This window comes from Peromyscus leucopus, chromosome 7 (assembly GCF_004664715.2).
Source record: "Peromyscus leucopus breed LL Stock chromosome 7, UCI_PerLeu_2.1, whole genome shotgun sequence".
Classification (NCBI taxonomy): Eukaryota; Metazoa; Chordata; class Mammalia; order Rodentia; family Cricetidae; genus Peromyscus; species Peromyscus leucopus.
In genome coordinates this window covers 23643546-23652495 of record NC_051069.1, presented here as the reverse complement: position 1 = coordinate 23652495, position 8950 = coordinate 23643546, and the positions used below count along the sequence as shown (strand labels likewise).

General features: G+C 48.1%; 1 protein-coding gene across 2 annotated transcripts in view; it reads left to right on the top strand.

Annotated features, from left to right (window-relative positions):
- The first annotated feature begins 172 nt into the window (after window positions 1-172).
- The window catches only part of Drd2 (dopamine receptor D2), a 66747-nt gene continuing 57969 nt past the window's right edge, over window positions 173-8950 (top strand). Inside the window, exon 1 of one of the 2 annotated variants that reach the window (XM_028864871.2) lies at window positions 173-504. The gene's annotated coding sequence lies outside the window, so the exon portion shown is untranslated. The remainder of the gene's footprint in view (window positions 505-8950) is intronic. The other variant, XM_028864872.2, reaches the window with a different exon arrangement.

The window sequence follows — 8950 nt, the reverse complement described above, 5'->3', positions numbered from 1 at the left end:
ATGCGCTGTCTCAGCGTTCCAGGGTTCCTTCCCCAGGCCCGACAGTGCAGAGATTGCACTCGGGCCCTGGGTGGGTGGGGCCTGCTCCAGGGGCGGGGCTCCCGGCTCCTCCTGGCCAGGGCGGCCCCGCCCCCTCCTCCCGCGCTCGCGGCGCTCCGACTCCGCGGAGCTGTCCAGCCTCAGTGCTGGAGCTGGTCGCCTCTTGCGCGCAGCGCCGCCAGCCCGCCTCCGCTCCTGGTCCCCCGCGCTGCGCTCCCGCCCTCCCGCCCCGCCCCACCCTGCCCCGCCGCGGCCCGTCCACTGCTCCCCGCGGGCCCGAGCCGGCCGAGAGGCTGCCCGCCGGGGATCTGAACGGCGCGGCGGGGCCGGGAGCGGAGGGACCCGCGGAGGGGACCGGCGGCCCCGGACGGCTGCCGGAGGGGCGGCCGTGCGTGGATGCGGCGGGAGCCGGAAGCCTCGAGCAGCCGGCGCCGTCTCTGCCCCCGGGCGCCCTATGGCTTGAAGGTAAGCACCGGCGGGATGGAGCGACAAGTCGCCCGTGGCATCTGCAAGGGTCGTAGCGGGAGGAGAGGGAGCGTCCAGAGCTGAGCGTCCGGAAACAGAAGTTTGTCGGGCCACTCTAGCGCCGCCTGTCCCGGAGCACCCTTTCCTCTGATTCTCCGTCGGGCAGATTGCGTCCCGGGCGTCGGGAACCCGGCAGATGCCAACTCCTCTCCCTCGTCCTTGTGCTGCCTGGGTGGGAGTCCTTATCCTTGGTACCAGGGGGTGTAGCCGCGGCTTCGGAGGGTGGCAAGGCACTGTCCTCCTGGCATCTAAGATTAGGACCCCAGGTCCGCATCAGAGTTTCCCACCACCCCAAAGGAAGAAGGGTTGCTTTTGACATCCCTGTTATTGGTGCAACTGAGACTTTTGAAAGGGCAAAAAGCCAGAGTAGTCTTCCACCGAGAGGCTTTCCGCTGTCTTTGGTGCTGAATGTCTGTCTGTTCTCTGTCTATTTCTCTGTCACCCAGTCCTGAAGAAAGCCAGGGATTTCAGACCCTTTCCCCCCTGGGAGCGCAGGTGGCAGTGGGGGCGGGAGACAGAGGCAGAGGGTGACTGTCCATCTTTGGGATGGATCAAGAGGCCCACTAGGTCCCTATGCAGAGATGAAAAGCTTCTCTAAGCGTCAAGCAGAGCACATCCCCATCCGTTTTTGCAGCAGGCAGCCTGTGAGGTTCCTCTTGAGGAGCAGAGGTAAGAGAGCATGTTGCCATCTACACAACAGGCTTTGCCATGGACACAAGGCACATCACTGCAGCTCCCTGGGGATAGGCCCTGGTTCCCAGCCACAGGGAAGCTGCCTCAGCGACTCATTATTTCCTCACTGGGTGTCCTGCTACTTTCTGCTCTGGAGCTCCCGAGGTTGGATGAGGTGCGAGCCAGTTTGTGGACTCCCTCTCTAGGTCCTTCTATACATCCAACCGTTTATGGCTTCTGACGAGGCTACAAACCTTTTAGGCTAATCCTTGCTCCTCTCCTTGGGAACTAGATGTTCAGTGTTGCCCGCCCCCCCCAACCCTGCTTCAGATGAAAATACTGTGCTTACTTCTGATTCATCCTGCTGCATTGGGGCCACTTGAGAAAGCATTCTTTTCATCTTTCTCACGTGCTGCTGTTTGATGAGGGTGGCCAGAGAGCGGCCTAAGTGAATGCAACCGATTTCAAGAGAATCAGGAAGCTGATTTGCTAGATGTCAGCTTTGGACTTCACTGTTTCATATTCACTAAATGTACTGTAAATTTGTTTTCTGGGGGCTTTGATAATATCTCTGAGCTCTGATGTGGAACAGGGGAAGAGATTTGGGAGGGTAAGACCCAGAAATAAGTGGGTACCTCCCAGCTGTGGTCTTCTTGCTGTTTTGTTGAGCTGGGGATCAATCCCAGGGTCCTGGAAACACTAAGCAAATGCCTCACTATTGAGCTACGTCCCTAGCATTTCTCAGTTTCAGTCTCCTAAAGAATGATTTGAGTTCTATCAACCTTCCTCGCCTGGAACACAAAGCTTCTGATCTGCTTTAGAGGTCCTAGGCAGCATTTCCCTGAGGGATTGCAAAGAAGAATTTTGCATCTGAATCATCTGGGAAGCTGGTTAAAAATGCATATTTTTGCTTCTTTTCCAAATAAGATGCTGAGTTAGAATCTAAAGCCAAGGCCTATAAAGTTATATTTTAACAGGGATATGGGATATGTATATATATATATATACTTGCTTTGGAGGTAATCACCTCTCATGAAAGCCTAGATTTCTAAGAGAGTCTGTGAACATTTTTTAATAGATACAAAGTATCCATCAAAAATTATCTCTCATTTATTCAACTCTCTCCTAAAGTTCATGTTAAATTCTCCAAATATGGGCCTGAAGGTGGAAGAACCATCCATCTGATTTAGTCCCTTTGATGGCAGCAAAGATGCACCCCAATTTCCTCTCCCCCAGGATTCTTCAGGCTTTGATTTCTCTCAAGTGATTTTTTTTTCCCTTCCCAAGATTCACTGATATGGGTGCAGATGGCCTTGTGTAAATACTGTCTTTCTCCAGAGGCCAACCTAATGTGTGCCTCCTAGCCTCCCCCTCTTGTGAGTGATAGTCCTTCCTGCTAGCACAACTGCTCTTGAAATGCCAAGACATGATTAGTTCTGCCTAGCACATGGCATGCTTCCCAAGGCTGGTAGCCACTCATGCCCTCTTGGCAGTGACTCTTTAACTCCACTGATTTGAGTCTTTGTTCCATAAACTGGAAGGTTTGTGGGGATGAATCACCCATCAGTCTTCTAGCTTCCAAGCTGGATTACTTCTGTTTATAACATGCAAATGCAATATTGAGAATAATTTAGAAGAACTTCAATGCGAGAGGAACTCATTGGCTTCTCTTCTGATACCAGGGAAAGTGGAGGGAAGCTCAGAGTCTCATAAGAAAGTCTGCTTTAAATATTCCCTGGATCAATCTGCTAAGGCCAAATGGGTCTCCTGTCACTGTTCTCTGAGAAACAAGAGCAAGGGGAAAGATCCATGGACTCTGCTTGGAGAGAGCTGTCTCCATCTCCCCTGCTGGTGAAAGCAGCACTATGATATTAAGAAGAAGCATGGCTGTGAAAGTAATGCAGTGCCTGTATACATGCATCTCTCTGTGTGTGCAAACATTCATGCATACGTGAGCACATGGGATGAAAATGATGTATGATGAGCCAACCCTCCCTCTTCCAGAGACTCATGCTTTCTTATCTGCTAGTCCCTCTTTCCTTTGAGGTTGATATCTACAGAATAAGAGCAGGGAAGGTGATTTTGCATCTTCACAGGTTATGGAGAATCCAAGCTGAGAATTTTTTTGAAGCCATATTTGCAGAACCTTCCAGAATCATGTTGTGTACCAACCACTTACTATCACCTAAGGTTGTAGGTCTTGGAGAAAACTTAGAATCTGGCCCAGTCATTCACATTTCTCTCAGATACTATTTATAGGACTTTAGAATCTTAGATTCTTTGGGATCCTTGGAGGTCATCCCAAAAGATCTTGTGGCCAAACAGGGCAACTGCCCCCCAATACGAAGCCTCCCTCCTGTTACTCCTCCTCAAAAGAATGGTGTCAAGTTTTTAGTTCCTGGACTCTCTGATTTGACTTATTGACTGAAGTATTTCAAACTTATTGAGTGCTCTGCTTAGCAGGGACCCTTCCGGGCACATAGGAAATGCATGAAAACCACGTGTGCTAGAAAGGAAACAGCCTGGCTCAGCTTCTCATCAGGAACCTTCCTCTGTGTCTCACTGTGTTGCACTTACAACTGTGTGTTGTATCATGTCCCTTCCCCTTAATCCACAAAAGGTATCTTGGGGCCCTGGGAGGACGTCATAGTTTGTCTTTGGCATAAGCATCCTCCCAGATTTCCGTGATAATTTATGGAGAGACTGGGGATGTGGAAGGTGTTTATTCACCAAGTCTGGCTGGTAAACTGATGTTATCACCACACTTTTTAATACCTCTAAGAGTGCTGGAGTCCAGTGCTAATATTCCCTGCCTTTCACTTCTCCCCATTATCAGTGTAATTGAAGATTTTTTCTTATTTAAAAACATAATAGAATCATATTATCTAAATGCATAGGCTTGGAAAATAGCTTGTCAGTATGTGAGGATGGAGGAGAAACAAACCTGTAAGACTCAGCCACTCAGTTTGCAGAAGAGTCCAGAGAAAGGAGAGAAACTTGCCTGTTGGACAAGAGGCTTTGCCTCACTCTGTCCCTTTCAGTTCAATCTGACAAATGGGTTAAATCAACACCCGTGGCAGACAAGCTCTTCCTGGGAGAGAGCACTTCATTCTTTCCCTAGGAGGCACAGAGATGTCCTTCAGAGGAGCCAGGGCTCTTGTTGGCTCCGGTGTACAGGAAGGAGCCAGAGATGAGTCACCAGGACCTGGGGACTCCCCAAACTCCCCTAGGTAGAAGAGGCTATTTTGCTGCAATGCCCCAGACTCAAGAGACTTGGAGGTTGATTGGAGCATTTTTTTAAAGATTATAGGTCTCTCTCTCTCTCTCTCTCTCTCTCTCTCTCTCTCTCTCTCTCTCTCTCTGTGTGTGTGTGTGTGTGTGTGTGTGTGTGTGTGTGTGAAGGTGGGGGCAGAGGAGAATTGCTTGCTTGTGGAGGCTCTCAGGATACACTGACATAGACATCAGTTTCATGCAATATGGGCAATTGTGTTGTAATTTTAAGGCACCTGCAAGGACTTCCACCTTTCCCAGGAGGTGAAGAGGGAAGTCTGCTCTCTGCCTAGGTAAGAAGAGCAGGGAGGACTCCTGGGTTCCCTGGAGCCCTGGAATGATGTCAGCTTGCTCCCACGGAGAGGTTTTAGCTCCAGTGGCTCAAGGCACAGACCTGCAGCTGTGGCCCCAGGGACTCTCCGCTGTAGATGTCTGGAAGACAAAATGAGTCCTGGGGACCTGTCTATTCATCATGGAGCTCCTTCAGAACGTGCCTGCCCCACTTGTTCCTGCCTCCGCCTTGTTGTTATTATTTGGGTCTAAAGTGGCCCAGCAGGAGAAAGGCATTAGAAATGAAATTATTTCTGTTGCATACTGTATAATTGCCTCAGTTCCTTCCTGTTACCCCAGGCAGCAACATCATGAGCAGTTCTCCGGGAACCCTTGGTCTGGGAAAGAGCCTCCTCACTCACAAGTTTCCTTAGAATGGTTGCTTATGACAAGTGGGCCTGCTCCCCAGCACTCCCTTCCCGCATTTCTGGCCTCATCATCACAGCATCCAAAATTTAGGGCTCACTAGCTGAGGGCAGGGCATTGTGCTCAGCACTTGACGTGTGTTTTCCATTTCAATTCACCATCTTGTAAGAGCTCTAGAAATGGTTTTCCCGTTATCCCCATTTGGCAGAGAAAGACACATGTCCTTAGAGAAATAAGTGGCTCATACAAGGTCACACAGCTAAGGTGTGGGGTAAAGATTCAAAGCTGGGCGGTGTGGTGTGATGGTTAAATAACAGGCCTTGCTGACTTATGTAAGTGGCATAAATAATGAGAAAGGGAGAAGAATGGGGATGGGGGGGTAAGTCTTCCTTTATTCCTTTCATGTGTGGGGAGGTGGGGAGAAGGAAAGAGAAATGTGTGTTTGTTCGTGTGCTCTTGCACACATGTGCAGAGGCTAGAGGGGGTGTGGGTGCTCTGCTTAATCATTTTCTGCCTAATTCCCTCAAAACAGGGTCTCTCACTGAAACTGGAGCTTGCTTTTTTCAGCTAGACTGGCTGGTTCCTCCTCCATCACTCCTCTGCTGGGGTTATAGGTGTGCATGGCTTTGGTTGGATTTTATGTGGGCGCTAGAGATGTGAACTTAGGTCCTTAAGCTTGCACAGCAAGTACTCTTAACTACTGAGCCATCTCTTCAGTCTGGATAAGTCTTCTTTAATAACTGGAGTGCTAGTAAATTTTGCAGATGTTACCAGGAAAGGAGAAGATGCATGGACTTATTCTGTGGTGATCTTAAATTTAGGATCAGCTGAGAAGTATTGCTCCATCCTGGCTCTGATTTCCTTTGGATGCAGTACACCAGGACCATATCTCAATGAGCAACAGAATCCTAGGTGCAGGAGGCAGGGGCAGAATCGAGGCCAGAAACGTCATTCCAGCCTTCCAAGTTGGAGGGAGGAGCAAGGGATGAAGGGTGGATAAGGTGTCTCTCAAGCTGGACCGAAGCTTGGTGACGTGGCCTTCTTTCCCACACCTGAGTGACTCAATCTGTGGAAAGAATGAAAAGCAAACGCCTGTCAGCATTCATGCCCGTTTGTTGCTTTCTTCTAATAGACACCTGGATGGAACAGTCACTGGTCTCCTGGACTAAATAGACAGGAGTAGACAGTCCTGGGATCCAATTGATAGAGGGGAAATTCCTGAGAGCCTTTTAAGAACTAGCTGATTGGTGCTTTTCTGGTTGGCAGAGACAGGAGAGGGCTGGGTATCATTGATCAGAGCATCTAACCTACACATGAGTTTCGCTAGGTACAAAATAAGGGAGCCAATATGCTTCCTAACACATTTGAATTGCCCCAGGATTCAACAGCACCAAAGCTCTATTAAACTGATGAAAAAATGATATTTATCTTGAAAGAAGCTAGAAGGTGTCTAGTTTGTTGTTGAATCTCACCATGTATTATATGGATGACAGGTACCAACAAGTTCCTTATTTAACTCCTTAAAACAAATTAAGATAGCAGGTAAGCCTGCAGACTCTGACCTCAGAGGCTTGGGGTCTGATTCTTACTCTGATACTTTCTTACTGTGTGATCAGAGGTAGACTAATTAATCTCTATCATCCTGGGCATCTATGTGGGTGAAGAATATCAATGCTAAGATTGCTTGACGATAGTCACTCAAAGGTAACGAACAAAATGAGGTATTTGAAATGCCTTTTTTTTTTAAGTTTTGAAAATTGAAATTGCTAAACCCTGTTTGGCAATCTCTGGGTGCTTGCTGTGGGGGCTGTTACTGCTAACTACCATTCCCCCTAATTCAAAAGCTGAATTTCACATCTCTGAAATGACATTCCTAAAACTTGTGTAGAATTCAAACTTAGAATTCTTTCGTATGCTCTACAGTTATCCTTACCAAAATTATTTGGCCGGCACCTGTCAAGAATGCTTACTCATCCCAAGGGAGAGGGTTTGAGTTGCCTGTCACCCTTTGAATTAGGCACTGCTGAGCTCCCAAACCACCCCACAGAAGCCAGGAGATGTCAGTCTTCCTTCTGATGGATTTACATGGCCTCATCCCATCTCCCAACTCCCCCAAGTCCTTCACCTCCCCAAAGCGTCCGAAATCCTTCACCTGCTGCCTCGTGGCTGATCCTTCCTGATCGGCAGAGATGTGTGGTGTAGTGTGCACTCTGAAAAAGGCCAAGTTTAATTTAAGATAAGAGCTAAGGCCTGAAGAGAGGCTCAGTGTGCGACTGCTAGTGTACAGGCAGGGGGATCTGAGTGTGAATTTTTTTTTTTTTCTTGGTTTTTCGAGACAGGGTTTCTCTGTGTAGCTTTGCGCCTTTCCTGGGACTCACTTGGTAGCCCAGGCTGGCCTCGAACTCACAGAGATCCGCCTGCCTCTGCCTCCCGAGTGCTGGGATTAAAGGTGTGCGCCACCACCGCCCGGTGAATTTTAACAGTCATGTAAAAAGCTGGCCATGATCAGGTGCTTTTATAATTCCATCAGCATGGGTTGGGCAGACAGGACTACAGCTCAGATTTTCTGGATTCCATCCTGCGTTCAGTAAGAAACTTCTTCTCTAGGGAATTAGGCAGAGTACAACAGAACAAGACCTCCCCCACCCCCAACATCCTCCTCTGGCCTTTACACACACACACACACACACACACACACAGAGAGAGAGAGACAGAGACAGAGACAGAGAGACAGAGAGACAGAGAGACAGAGCAACAGAGACAGAGACACAGAGAGAGACACACAGAGAAAGAATAAACAAAAAAAAAATACCAGTATTTTTTTCCTTTTCTAAACTAAGAGGGCCTGAGCAGTTCATACTGAACAGATTCCTAAAATTAGCGCATGCAGGAGCACACACAAAACAAGAACCCAACAACAACAAAAACACCCCCCCCAATAAAAAACCAGCCCATGTACTTTACACCTTTTGGGGAGGTTAGCAGCAGAAGCAAATGCCATTCATGTATTGGATGAAGCACAGTCCTGCTTGAGAAAGAAGTGGAATTTAATAACTTCTGGTGCTGATGCTTTCTAATCCAGAAAGCGACTTATCCTTTTGGGCCTTTACATTCGTCTATGAATTTTTCTGTGGGAGGGACTCTTGTATGTGATATGGTTATGGGCCGATTACATGTGCTTGCTTCTCAGTGATGGGTAGAGATTTTGGAAGGTATGGCACAGATTCTGTTCCCAGGTCAGCATCCTCAATTGTTCCTGTTTTACATTCTGAGCCTCTTCATCTCTTTCATTCACTTACAGCAGGTCCAACAAAAGAAGTACTGACAAGCAGAAACTAGAAACAATTTCTAGAAACTAGCAAAAGGTACAAGGATCTCCAAAGTAGATCTGTGCTTTGATACACAGATTTTCTTTAGTGATATGTATAGTTGAAGACCTGGTATGACTGGGGATAGGAGACAGCATGTCTGTGGCCAGTGTTCTCTAGGTGCTGGGGAATCTGGTAATGCCCATGGGCCAACCCTGGCATCTAATCTTCTTGGCAGTTCCCTTAGGTACAATCTATGGTAGTCAGCCTTTATGAGTGGCCCTCCATGAGCAGGGAACACCTATAAATCAACAGGATAAGGCCTGCCTGAAAGGACAGAATGTGATTTCTAAAGATAAATCCAAAAAGGATCACAGCTTCTACCAGGTCCTGTCTTGGATTGCTTTTCTGAGGAGAGCTAGAAAATGTCAGGAGGATAT